The following is a 14,207-nucleotide window of genomic DNA, read 5'->3' on the forward strand; positions in this document are numbered from 1 at the left end:
TCTCTGAGTAGATCCAGGACAGGAAGTATTGTCAACCAACCTCGTGTGGGGACTGACCTAGGGGAGACAACTTGGAGGAGTATAGTTCCATCTTCCAGAGCCTCACCCCTGCCTCTGGTCCAGCCCACCGCTCCATACTGAAGAAAGAGTGGGCAACATTCTGGTCACCAAGAAAGCAGGTCCCAGAAGATGTAACCAATTCCTGGCTTCAAGAAAGATATCTGGAACCCAGGACCTCCCCAGGGAAGGGATGCAGAGATAGGCAGTCTTGGGGGGATCAGCAGAGTAGGGGCTACTAGCCTAAATCACCCCCTGAGATGAGGCAGGGACCTATCAAGAGTCATTCATAGAAGAAGGTAACTCAGAATGGGAAAAGGGTTTCTAACTCAAAAGCCCGGCAACGGGGGAGGGGGGCTTTCAACAGGAGCAGTTTCTGGGTGAATGAAGGAAATAAGGATGGCTGTGACTCACCCCAGGAAACAGAAGCCACAAAGCAAAGTGGCTTCCAGGCCCTACCTCCCCCAGCTGGGCAGCAAACATTCCCAGAGACAAAGACCTGAGGACACTAAACCTCACTCACATCTGCTGAGAGCCCAGGATGTGGGTCAGGCTTGGGCAAGGGCCTGGATTTGGGTAGCAAGGAAGGGAGCAGGAGTTATGCAGAGAAGATAAACCTATGTACTGTCTGTCTACAGCCTACAGGATCCATCTGAATTTCAGATAAAACAGGTTACCATAAATGTATGGCTGACGGTTTTTTTCATTCTTTTAGTTGAAATTCAAAACTGAATACCCTGCGGCTTTTGTTCTCTAAGCCCCCAAGCCCTGGATGTGACAACCAAAGTGTGTGCATGGAGCACAGCTTGCAGCAGAAGCAGGCATCTTTCACAAGTAAGAAACCTAGCCTGTCACTGCAGCTCCCGCTTCCCAGGTTGGGGGTACAAAGCAAGGTCCCCACTACTAACTTAGTCCCAGATGTTGACACCTCCATTACTGAGATTCACTACAGTCTTGTGGAAGCTGGAGGGAGGCAGAGGGGGAGAAGCAGGGAGAGGGGGAGGGGAAGGAGGGGGAGGGAGAAAGGGGAGAGGAGGGAGGGGAGGGAGGGGGAGGAGGAGAAAGGGGAGATGAGGGAGGGGGAGAGGGAGAAAAGGGAAAGGAGAGAGGGGAGGGAGGGGAGGAGGAGAAAGGGGAGAGGAGGGAAGGGAGGAGGGGGAGAGGGAGGGGGAGGGAGGGGGAAGGGGAAAAGGAGGGGGGGTGGGGAGGGAAAGACCTACTCTCTTCTGAGGAGAGGAGCTAGATAGGGGAAAGCTTCCAGCCTTCCTAGGAGGACTGAAGTGTAGGGTTGGCCACCCACTTTTCTCTCAATGCAAATATTTTGTTTGTTTTATTTTTTACTATGTCATTCATGCATTTATTTTTTTCTTTTGTTTACTAGGGTAGATTTCACAAATAAAAGCCATATAGCTTTGTAAAGTACAATATAATATTTTGTTATTTGTGTATATGGTAAAATGTTTCAATTCAGATAATCACGATGTCACTGCCTCCCATAGGTGTCCTTTTTTATGATGAGGCTATTAAGATCTAGTCTCTCAGCGATAATTTGATATGCAACATGTTGTTATGATCTATAGCCACTATACTATAAAATAAATGTGAAGTCTCTTTTCACCTTATTTAATGGAAAGTCAGACCCCTCCTATAGCCTCTACCAGCACCTGTTTGCTCTCTGATTCTGTGAGTTCAACTTTAAGTTCCTTGTGTAAATGAGATCATGTGACATTTGTTGTCTATGCCTGACTTATTTCACTTAACCGGATGTTTTCTTAGGTTTGTGCTCATTGCTGATTTCCGTGTTCTATGGCAGAATAATATTCCTCTGTATCATATTTTGCTTATTATCTCTTTAACTGTCAGTAGTTACTTAGATTGACTACTCTCTGGTTAGCTTTAATTGTAAAGTTGATGCAGTCTGTAATCTGGAAAGGAACCTCAGCCTCAGGTCCCTAGATCAGATTGACCCGTGGGCATGTGAGAGATGGCTCAGGGATGAAGGCTGCTTTCTGCCCTTCTGACGACCCCCGCTTGGTACTCAGGTATTGCAGGGCTTTGGGGGATCGTGCTTGATTTAAAAATTAAGATGTGGAAACGACTACATTGTTTAAGGCTTGGAAGGTGCCTCAGTTTGGAGACAGGAACTTTAAGAGTTGATTATAATTAAATGGTCACTAGAGTAGACCTGAATCCAAATCTAGTCTGATTGGTGTCCTCTTAAGATTAGGTCATGGATACAGGCACACAAACACATAGACAGACAGACAGACACACAAACATACACATTCACACACACACACACATTGATGATAATATAAGGAAGAAGGTAGATATAGATAGATAGATAGATAGATAGATAGATACGTAGATACATAGATACATAGATAGATAGATAGATAGATACATACATACATACATACATGGATAGATAGATACATAGATAGATAGATAAATAGATAGATAGATATGACAAGGAGACCATCCTCAGAATTATACCAACCCATCAACACTTTGACTTTAGATGCCTAGCTTGCAAAATTGAGCCCCCAAACCTGGTTATAGCAACAGCTCTGCAGGTTGTCATACTCTGCAAGCTAGAGCATCCTAATAGGCTCAGTGTGGCCCATTGTCTCTGGTCTACAGCTAGCCCATGGAACTCATTTGCACTGGGTAGACAGTGGAAAGGTGTGTTCAGCAAAGCAGAGCCAACCTCCTCCAGGACACAGAGTGAGACTTTGGCAGGACCCTGGCAAAAGGCAGAGCTTCAAACAGTAACAAGACCCAGCCCTTAAGGCACTCATCAGAGGTTAGGACAGGACACACTGCCCATGCTTCAGGAACTCAGCAAATATTTGTGGCATGGTTCACGCATGAATGGCTACCACATAATAAATACTCGCTGCTTATTTGGCCCTTGCTGTGTGTCAGGGCCCATGCAGATATGGTCTCTGAGACTTGCCCAAACTTGCCAGTGGAGGGATCACTCTTTCCACTTTCCAGATCATGTTCCAAGGTCACGGTGGCTGTTTCTATGCACATGTTCCTTGTAGAAGCCAGATGGGGAGATGGATAGCAAATAAATGACACATGGGCTGATCAACAAAAGTAAACAAACCACAGCCTGGGATACATGGGTCTGTTGGCATAGCAACCCAGGCCATGGCTGTTCCTCCATTCTTTGGTCAAGAGCCAACCTCAACCAACATGAGCCCACCTAGGCTTTTTGTATTCTTGGTCTTCATATAGATACATCCTTGTCATTTTCTGAATGTCAAAAGTAGACCATGTTTGTCCTGGAGAGACGACTCAGGGGTTTAAGAGTATTTGTTGCATTTCCAGTTCCTAGCACTTATGTTAGATAGCTCACATCAGCCTGTAATTCCAGATCTCGGGGATCCAATGCCGCTGGCCTACGTGACTAACTGCACTCATGGGCACATGCCCACCTGAAGACACACGCATCTACCATAATTAAAAATAATAAAAATAACCGGGCAGTGGTGGCACACGTCTTTAATCCCAGCACTTGGGAGGCAGAGGCAGGCAGATTTCTGAGTTCAAGGCCAGCCTGGTCTACAGAGTGAGTTCCAGGACACCCAGGGCTACACAGAGAAACCCTGTCTCCAAACACCACCAAAAAACAAATATAAAAAATAAAATTAAATATTGTTCTGGTTCAAAAGCAAATATTGTTGCACTTTGGGCACGTGTGTCTTTTCCACCGGGTTCTTGTATGTCACTCTGTCTGGGTGATCTTGTCCGTGGTACTCCTTGCAGGCCTAAGAATGAAGGCAAGAAGAAATAAAAAGCAGGTCCCAAGCTTTCTCAAGTGGATAAAAACTAGTAAAGTGAAACGTGAAAACAAACTGAAAAAAATAAGCAATTTAAACAGCAAAGTATTATCAAGGAGTACCGAAAAGAACAGAGGATACTAAGATAAGCTGTAAAGATGCTGTGTCTAAAAAACCCATTGCCTTGGAAGGACCCAAAGAACAAACGGCTAGTTAAAAGCATGGAGAAGGAAGAGAAGAGGAAGAAGCCCTTCCTTTAGGAGTGACGATGAGGATTACTTACAGCTGATGAAAGAATTAAGACAAAAAGCATCTTTTCGAGTTGGAGAGATGGCTCAGCAGTTAAGAGCACTGACTGCTCTTTCAAAGGTCCTAAGTTCAAATCCCAGCAACCACATGGTGATTCACAACCATCTGTAATGAGATCTGATGCCCTCTTCTGGAGTGTCTGAAGGCAGCTACAGTGTGCTTACATATAACAATAAATAAATCTTTTTTAAAAAATGAATTATTTCTAAAAAAAAAAAAAGCATCTTTTCGCCTCCTTTTTTCACAAGAGATCTTTCTTCTAGTGAACCCATTCGCATCAAGAAAGGAAAGGATCAGAGTGTGATAGAGAACTATGAAAAAGTGCCAAGGCGTCTGCAAACTGGGCCAGAGAAGAAGCTGATTCACCTGCTTCCTACCAAGGATAAGCGTGGCATAATCCCACAGACTCGGGAGAAGCCAGTCGCTGACATCCAGCAAGGAGAGGAGGCTGAAGAAGAGCTGGATGTTGAGGAAGAGGTCATTAAAGACCCCAGGCAAGAGCTGACCCTAGAAGAGCATGTGATCCAAAGGGAGACAACTCTGGAGACAGAAAACCTTGGAAAGAAACCAGGAGTCATAGAATATAATAATATATTATATATTATATTATATATAATAACAACAGAATATAAGAGATAGAAGAAAGAATCTCAGGTGCTGAAGACACCATAAAAAACATTGACTCAGCAATCAAGGAAAATGCAAAATGCAAAAAGCTTGTAACCCATGGAAATCCAGGACACAATGAGAACACCAAACCTAAGGATTATATATATATATATATATATATATATATATATATATATATATATATATATATATATATTATAGAAGAGAGCGAGGATTTACAACTTAAAGGGCCAGTAAATGTCTTCAACAAAATTATACAAGAAAAACTTCCCTAACCTAAAGAAAGAGATGCTCATGAACATACAAGAGGCCTCCAGAACTCCAAACAGACTGGATCAGACCAGAAAGTCCTTCTGGCATATAATAATCAAAACACCAAAATGCACTAAACAAACAAACAAAAAAATAGTAAAAGCAGTAAGGAAAAAAGGTCAAGTAACGTATAAAGGCAGACTATCAGAATTACACCAGACTTCTCACTGGAGATGATGAAAGCTAGAAGATCCTGGGCAGATCTCATATAGACCCTAAGAGAACACAAATGCCAGCCCAGACTACTATATCCAGCAAAACTCTCAATCACCATAGATGGAGAAACCAAGATAGTCCATGATAAAACCAAATTTACACAATATCTTTCCACAAATCCAGTCCTACAAAGGATAATATATAGAAAACACCAATGACAAGGAGGGAAACTACACCCTAGAAAAAGCAAGAAAGTAATCTTTTTCTAACAAACCCAAAAGAAAGTAACCACACAAACATAAAAATAACATAAAAAATAACAGGAAGCAACAATCACTATTCCTTAATATCTCTTAACATCAATGGACTCAATTGCCCAATAAAAAGACACAGATTAACAGAAACATTTCTCATGTAAATCTTCGATTTTATCAGAAAATATTTGTAATTCCTTTCAATTAATTTAGTAATGTTTTTTATGTCTACCATTTTAGCTGTATTATTTTCCATGATAATCTTCAATTTTAACATGTTTTCTATATATTTTTAAAATTTTATCAGAAATATTTTCCATGTAAATCTTCAATTTTATCAGAAAATGTTTATAATTTCACTTTGAATCAACTTAGAAATTTTTTTTTTTTTTTTTTTTTTTTTTTTTTTTTTTTTTTTTTTTTTTTTTTTGCCTTTCTGAGACAGAGTTTCTCTGTGTAGTTCGGGCTGTCCTGGAACTCACTCTGTAGAACAGGCTGGCCTCAAACTCAGAAATCTGCCTGCCTCTGCCTCCAAGTGCTGGGATTAAAGGCATGTGCCACCACTGCCTGGCATCAACTTAGAAATATTTTTGTGTCTGCCATTTTATCTGTATAATTTTCCATGAAATAGTCAATCTTAATGTGTTTTTCTATATATTTCTTCAATTTTATCAGAGATATTTTCCATGTAAATCTTCAATTTTACCAGAAAATGTTTATAATTCCACTTTTAATCAACTTAGAAATATTTTATGCCTACCATTTTATCTGTATAACTTTCCATGATAATCTTCAATTTTAACATGTTTTTCTATATATTTCTTCAATTTCATCAGAAATATTTTTCATGTAAATCTTCAATTTTATCAGAAAATGTTTATAATTCCACTTTCAATCAACTTAGAAATATTTTATGCCTACTATTTTATCTAATTTTCCATGATAATCTTCTATTTTTAACATGTTATTCTGTATATTCTACAATTTTCTGTATATTCTGTATATTCTAGAATTTTTAGAAAAATTCTAAATATTTTCCATAGCCAGGCAGTGGTGGCACATGCCTGTAATCCCAGCACTCTGGGAGGCAGAGGCAGGCTGATTTCTGAGTTCGAGGCCAGCCTGGTCTACAAAGTGAGTTTCAGGACAGCCAGGGCTAAACAGAGAAACCCTGTCTCGAAAAAACCAAAATCAAAAAAAAAAAAAAAAAATCAAATAAATAAATAAATAAATAAATAAATAAATAAAAAAGAAATATTTTCCATGTTAATCTTCAATTCTATCATAAAATATTTCTACTTCCTTTTTCAATTAATTTAGCAAGGTATTTTATGTCTACCATTTCACTATTTAATTTTCCATGAAAATTGTCAATTTTAACGTGTTTTTCTATATATTTCTTCAACTTTGTTAGAAATGCTTTCCAAGTTTTCAATTTTATCATAAAATGTTTTTACTTCCTTTTTCAATAAAAAAGAATGAAAAAATAAATGCAAAGAAGAAAAAGAAGAAGATGATGATGATGAAGAAGAAGAAGAGGAAGAGGAAGAAGAAGAGGAAGAGGAAGAAGAAGAAGAGGAAGAGGAAGAAGAAGATGATGATAAAGCAGAAGAAGAAGATGATGATGAAGAAGAAGAAGAAGAAGAGGGAGAAGAAGAGGAGGGGGAGGAGGAAGAGCATGTGATCAAGAGAAAGAAGAAACTACAGGACAAGAAAATACAAATTGCAACCTTGGCACCTGCTATTCTATCAGATCCGGAAAGTCATATTAAAAAAAAAAACTGAAAGAGTTGCGTCCATGCTGATGGAGCAGGATTCTGAGGTGACTGTCACTGTCTGAAAGTTGGTTATCATCTCACTGATGGAGCTGTTTAAGGACATCACTCCCTCCTATAAAATCCGGTCCCTGACCAAAGCAGGAAAACCTACCAAGATTCTTAAAAAATCCCCGAAGTTAAGAGAATTTGAAGAAGGCCTGATCAGCCAATACAAAGTTTATTGGAAAATCTGGAGCGAATAGTTGAAGTCTGGAAGCAAAGGAAGCTGAGGAAGGACAACATGGCGTCCTTAAAGGCTGACCAAGGGCTGGCTGAGGTGGCGTGACGAGCCGTGTGAGCCGCTGGTCGCCCCGCCCCAGTGTAGCTTTCACAACATCATTGTACTGATTGTCCCTCTAGTGAACGGTGGGTCAAAACCAGTATCTGAAGTGCATTGCAAAGCAGTAAAGAAACTCTTTAAACAGGATAAATGAGAGCAAGCTTCTTGGTGTAATTAAAATCATCTCCAGTTTTATAAAAGGCAGAAATTACAAAGTTAGTAGACCAGAGATGCTAAAAAAGCATGTTTGTGCCTTCAGATCAAGGAAGTAGAGGTGAAAAAAGATACAGAGGACATTAACAAACCAAAAAGGCTCATGGCTTCCAAGGAAAAGAGGAAATCTCTACCAAGCGAGCAAAGAAAGCGGGAGAAAGCAGAAGAGAAACTGGAGCAGGAACTTCGTTCGGGAGGCTGAAACTTTGGAGAGCGCTGAGGGAAAGCTGAAACTGCACAGACTCTGAACATTGTGTTTGTGACCTACTTCAGAATACTGAAGAAGGCCCAGAGGTCATCTCTTCTGCCAGCAGTTCTAGAAAGTCTTGCCAAGTTTGCACATCTTATAAATGTGGAGCTGAATTTTTTGAGGATCTATTAGTGGTTCTTTGAACCCTCATTGAGTCTGGTGATCTAAGTTATCAAGAAAATCTCCACTGTGTTCAAACTGCTTTACATATTCTTTTTGGACAAGATGGCGTTTTAAATATTGACCAGATGAAATGCTACACACACCTCTACAAGACACTTTTCACATTATACGCAGGTTCATCCAAGTTCAAGCACTGGCCTTTTAGCAACTACCAGGATACCAATGCAGACTTTTCCCAGAACAGATCTCTTGCTTAATAATGAGTCTCAGGGCAGCGGGGTGTTTCAGCTGAGCTGGAGGAGCCAGATCACTGCACGGTGGGAGCTACACACACTTCAGAGACATTACCATCCCATTGTGTGAAGATTTGCAGCACATCTGGTTGCTGGGGCACCCTCTGAAGATCTACAGTTGAACTTTTTGAAACTTACAGCAGGGCAGCAATGACATTCAACCCACCTGTTGAATCGTCAAACTTCAAAAAGAAGGATATATTTTTACGAGGAGACTCATTTTTGAATGAAGATTTAAATCAAGTAATCAAAAGATATTGTAGTGAAGCTTCTACTGAGATAGCACTGGATCTCACCACGTGTTTGAAAACATCATTTCAGCAGAACAAAGAGCCAGTCTTTTATATCTGTACGTGCGTATACAGACACATACGGATGTGTGAGGACCTGTTTCTTTTTGTACAAGGCAGACTTCTAAGAATGCTTGCATGAGAACTGAAGCAGGGTCACAGAAGACGCTTCGTATTGGCTTGCCCTCCATGCCTTGCTCGGCTTGCTTTTTATACAGTCCACACCAACTTGTCCAGGAATGGCACTGCCCGTCAGTCATGAATCCTGTAAACGCCCTGCAGACATGCCATAGTCTAGTCTAATGGAGGCAGTTCTTCAGTTGAGATCTCCTCTCCTCAGGTGACTCCAGTGTATGTTAAGTCAACACAAGCTAAACAAAAAGTTATTAAATTCTCTTTATAACTAAATAAATATTGTTACCGCAGAACACCATAGATGAAGATAGATAGATAGATAGATAGATAGATAGATAGATAGATAGATATTGTTTAAAAGGAGATCACATTTGGACACTGTGGCTTTACAGCAAAATATGTCTTAACAAGAAGATAATGCAAAGCAATACTAGCTTTTTTGTTTGTTTGTTTGTTTTTTGTTTTTGGGGGTTTTTTTTGGTTTTGTTTTGTTTTTTTGGTTGTTGTTTTTTTTTTTTTTTTTTTTTTTTTTTTTTTTTTGGTTTTTCAAGACAGGGTTTCTCTGTACAGCCCTGGCTGTCCTGGAACTCACTCTGTAGACCAGGCTGGCCTTGAACTCAGAAATCCACCTGCCTCTGCCTCTCAAGTGCTGGGATTACAGGCGTGCGCCATCACTGCCCAGAAAGGCAATACTCTTGGCACTCGCTTTTTGTCTTCCTCAGTGGCCCCCAAAAAGTTAACTGCATGGACACGGAGGCCCGCTTGCTTTGTTCAATCTGCACCCCAACACCTCAGACACACGAAGGCACTTTAGATACTTGACGTTGCCATGAAACATCTGACACAAACAACTTAAAGTGAGAGTTCGTTTTGGCTCGCTCTTTCAGCGTGCTGTCCCTCGTGGCAAGGACAGTGTGGGCCCCGAGGCAGCTGCTCACACTGTGCCCACGGTGGATGTGGGCAGAGATGCTGCTGTTCCACTGCCATCGTCCTTACTCAGTCCAGGATCCAGGGGTATGGGATGCTTCTGCCCACATTCAGGGCCAGTCTTCCCACCTCCATCAACTAGATCTAGAAACTCCCTCACAGGCATGCCCACGTGCCAGAGTTCTTTAACTCCAGAGTGGTTTCAGAGCTTGGCCCAGCTTGCTTTCCCTTACTGTGATAAAGGCCATGACCAAAAGCAACTTGGAGAGGAAGTCCACCACTGGGGAAAGTCAAGGCAGGAGCTCAAGGCAGGAACCTGAAGGCAGGAACTGAGGCAGAGCCATGGAGAAATGTCGCTTACTGCCTTGCTCTCTGTGGCTGGCTCAACTACCTTTCATATACTACCTGCCCAGGGGTGGCACTGCCCATAATGGGCTGGGCCCTTTCATGTCAATCATTAATCAAGAAAATGCCCCCACACACACACACACAAACTTGCCTACAGGCCTATCTGAAAAGGCATTTCTCAGTTGAGGTTTCCTCTTAGGTGACTCTAGCTTGTGTCAAGTTGACAAAAACAAACAAAAGAACCTCATAAAGCTAAACAGCACACAGACAACCTTCACCTTCACAGGCACATGGTAGCTATTTGTTGAATAGTGGTTAAATTATTATTAGAGATGTTCTTTCAAAGGGTTCTTAATAATCTGGCTATAATTTAGAAGTGTACCATGGTTTTAATAAAAAGGGAAAGTTATAATGTTCCTTATATAATGTGGCCACAGTAATGCTCCCCCCCATATGTGTGTGTGTGAGAGAGAGAGAGACAGACAGACAGACAGACAGACAGAATGAATGAATGAATGAGTGAGTGAATGAATGAAAAACTCTGTCCAGTAGTTTCAGGCTTTTGGAGATTACTTCCCAGTGTTGTGGTTGTAGGACCATTGTTCTAAATACTTCATTATACCTTCATTTTTTTTTTTGTTTTTTTTTGTTTTGTGGATTTGGTTTTTTCGAGACAGGGTTTCTCTGTATAGCCCTGGCTGTCCTGGAACTCACTCTGTAGACCAGGCTAGCCTCGAACTCAGAAATCTGCCTGCCTCTGCCTCCCAGAGTGCTGGGATTACAGGCATGCGCCACCACCACCCGGCTTCAATTTTTTTCTTTATAATTATCACAGAGAAAGGAGCTTCCATTGGGGAAGTGCCTCCATGAGATCCATCTGTGGGGTATTTTCTCAATTAGTGATCAAGGAGGGAGGGCCCCTTGTGGGTGGTACCATCTCTGGGGTTGGGTTCTGTAAGAGAGCAAGCTGAGCAAGCCAGGGGAAGCAAGCCAGTAAGAAACATCCCTCCATGGCCTCTGCATCAGCTCCTGCTCCCTGACCTGCTTGAGTTTCAGTCCTGACTTCCTTTGGTGATGAACAGCAACACAGAAGTATAAGCTGAATAAACCCTTTCCTCCCCAACTTGCTTCTTGATCATGTTGTGCAGGAATAGAAACTCAGACTAAGACAATAATATTAACTATTAATGTTTTGAAGTCTGAAATTGTCGGAGAGGGCCAAGAAATAAATAAGGATGTCTTTGTAGGAAACGGGATCACAGACCCTCTGATTTCCCATTGTGGGATGACTGCCTTTTTTCAAGTTCATTTCTGGGTCTGAAGTTTATCCAACACGGGAGAGAGCCTGGAATTCGGGAGACAGCTGTCACCAGAAACAGTAGCCTTCCACTGTGCCGCAGCAAACAAGTCTGGCCTTTGAAGTCCTCAGCCATCTTACTAGGTAGTGAAGGATTTCCACTTCCGATGCTTGGGGGGAGCCCTGCCACCTCACTGCAAGTGGAAGCATGAAAGGAAACCCCACCCCCACCAGCTGCCCAGGGAAGGGTCAAGGCCCAGGGTAGCGCCATCTGACTCTGCTGCTAGGAGCCCAAGACTGGGAATCTGATAGAGTAGCTTAAACCCTTGGAGACGCATCATTTGTTTTGGCACACGCCTGGGTTTCTTTTTCTGTTGCTATGATAAAACACTCAGACAGAAGCAAGACACAGGAGAAAGAGTTCATTTGGCTTACAGCTCCAGGTGATAGTCTATCACAGTGAGATCATAGTGACAGAGGATTGAGAGAACTGTTTGCACATCTGTAACTCGATGTGACCTGTCCATAGTCTGGTGCAAAGAGCAAGGATTAATACACACAGACTCCTGCCCAACTCATTTCTCTACCCCTATACATCATCCCTTGCCTATGGAATGGTACCACCCATGATGGGCTGGTTCTTCCTATATCAACTAATGTAATCAAGATACCCCCCCCACACACACACACACAGACTAACCTAATCTAAACAATTCCACGCTGATGCTCTCTTCCCAGACAACTGTAGACTGTGTCAGAAAACAGTTAAAACTAATGATCCCAGAGCACTTTGCTTTGTGGGGGGAAGGGACAAAGACATTTTATCCTATTTCTCAAATAAAGGGAAAAACCCTTCTGCTGCTTAAGTCCTAAGCCAACACTTACCAGAAAAGTCTGGAAGGCCAGTGTCCAAAGTCGGGTTAACTAAGCGCTATTTGCCCTTCCAGATAATTATAGAGGACAAGACATACGGGTCAATCAGGGCATCGTGAACTTGACAGTTTCTGCTAGAGTAGGAAATCTTGGCAGGCAAGAATCAGAAGATGCATTCCAGGCCAATGCCAAGGCCTGAGGGACCTCAGGCACCATGGGGAGCTCCTAGTCTTCCTGCCTTCCCATGTACCCTACACATTTGCCTGGACCTTGGCTACCCAGACCCTCTTGCCTTGATACACACACCCTCCACGCCCATATGCCTGCGACTCAGCCCTGCTAACCTCGTGGTCCCACCCAGACATCCTTGACCAGATGCTCCAGTAGCTGCCTTGGCTGTCTCACAACCTGTACTGTCCTATCTATCCAGAATGCAAGCTCCCAGGTGGCAGCTGGGACCCTGGATGTCCCGTTAGGGCACCCTAGACATGTCAGCTGACTAGATGGGTGAGGGGCTGAAAGAAGAAGTTTTACACAGTGGCCTAACAGATGCTGTACATGTCACCATATTCTCTGTCAGATCACAGCCCTTGCTCCCAGAGCTGCTAGGAGTGTGGGCCTCTGTCGTCTCTCCTCTCTGGGGAGACCTGACCAAAGTTCTCTTTCTTAGTTCTACTGCCCCAGGCAGCCTGTATTCAAGAAATTGGTCGAACTAAAGCACACTTTCCAGAAGTTTCTACCCAGAAGTGGTCTCAGAAAGCAGACCCTAAAATGAGGCTTGAGAGTTCACTCAGCAAGGGTGCAGGAAAGGGAGCCCAGACAGTCTCCCATTGCTGTAAAGACCACAGGCAACCTTCATTGTGGTGAGGTTAGGTTGGCTTACCAGCAGGGGGCACCATCTCCACTAGTTGGAAGGACTTTGGAATCTCCCATTCTGCTGAGGATGTTCCCTACAGAGAGTTTGGAGACCTCAGTGACAGCATAGACTCTTGCAGCCAAAGAACAGAACTGGCTGAGAATCAGATAAGAAATTAATTCCTGGGAAATGAAGTTCCAGGAAGGCCTAATTCTCACCTCCAAGGCCACATTCCCAACTGGAGAAGCAATATAGCCCTTTGACTGGGAAAATAATATCTAGGCAAATGTCCCTGATTCTCCCAAATAGGCCAGGCCTCTGGAGGTGTCCCACCCCAGGCAGCCTTTTTCCTTCTTCAAGACAGCGAGCAATAGATGGTTATTCCAGAATCTAGCCCAATCTCCTACGTAACAGATGACAAGGGTCAAAACAGATGACAAGGGACCTTCTTGGCCCAGAGTCTAGATGAAGTACTACAGGGGCTGCTGGTAATCCAGCTGGTATTGCACAGAGAGCAAGAGCCAGGCCATTGGCACTCAGGACCACATCTAGGATCCACAGAATACAAAGAGGAATGGGTCAGACAGCTGGATGTGAGTTTTGACCAAAGTAGGAGCCTTTAAGACCTGACAGCTCCGGGACAGACCTTGACCATGGTGACAGAGCATTCTCAAATGGCCACCAGCTATGATAAAGATGGAACTTTAGCTTCCTTCCTAGGCATAGCACTGCCTTTGCATCTGCACTGAATACTGTGTGTGTGTGTGTGGGGGGGTCATTTCCTGCATCTGGGCCAGTGTTGTTTCCATTCGGCAATGACACTGGTTTGATTCCAAGAATAGAGCATTGGAGAAAGGGCATTTAGAGCATGATCTGGAACTGATATACAGGGTTCTTTGGGAGCCTCAGAGCCCAGCCCACGCATGAAAGGAAAGGAGAAGGAGTCTTGTAGGTAGGCCAGAGAAGAGAGGCCAGGGATGCTTGGGCAACCCCACA

At 42.8% G+C, this 14,207-nt stretch overlaps 1 pseudogene; it reads left to right on the forward strand.

The window, feature by feature from the left end:
* Positions 1–3,842: 3,842 nt before the first annotated feature.
* LOC127692606 (nucleolar complex protein 3 homolog) lies at positions 3,843–9,245 on the forward strand (annotated as a pseudogene).
* The last annotated feature ends 4,962 nt before the right edge of the window (positions 9,246–14,207 follow it).

The sequence above is a fragment of the Apodemus sylvaticus genome, chromosome 9 (assembly GCF_947179515.1).
Source record: "Apodemus sylvaticus chromosome 9, mApoSyl1.1, whole genome shotgun sequence".
NCBI classification, from domain to species: Eukaryota; Metazoa; Chordata; class Mammalia; order Rodentia; family Muridae; genus Apodemus; species Apodemus sylvaticus.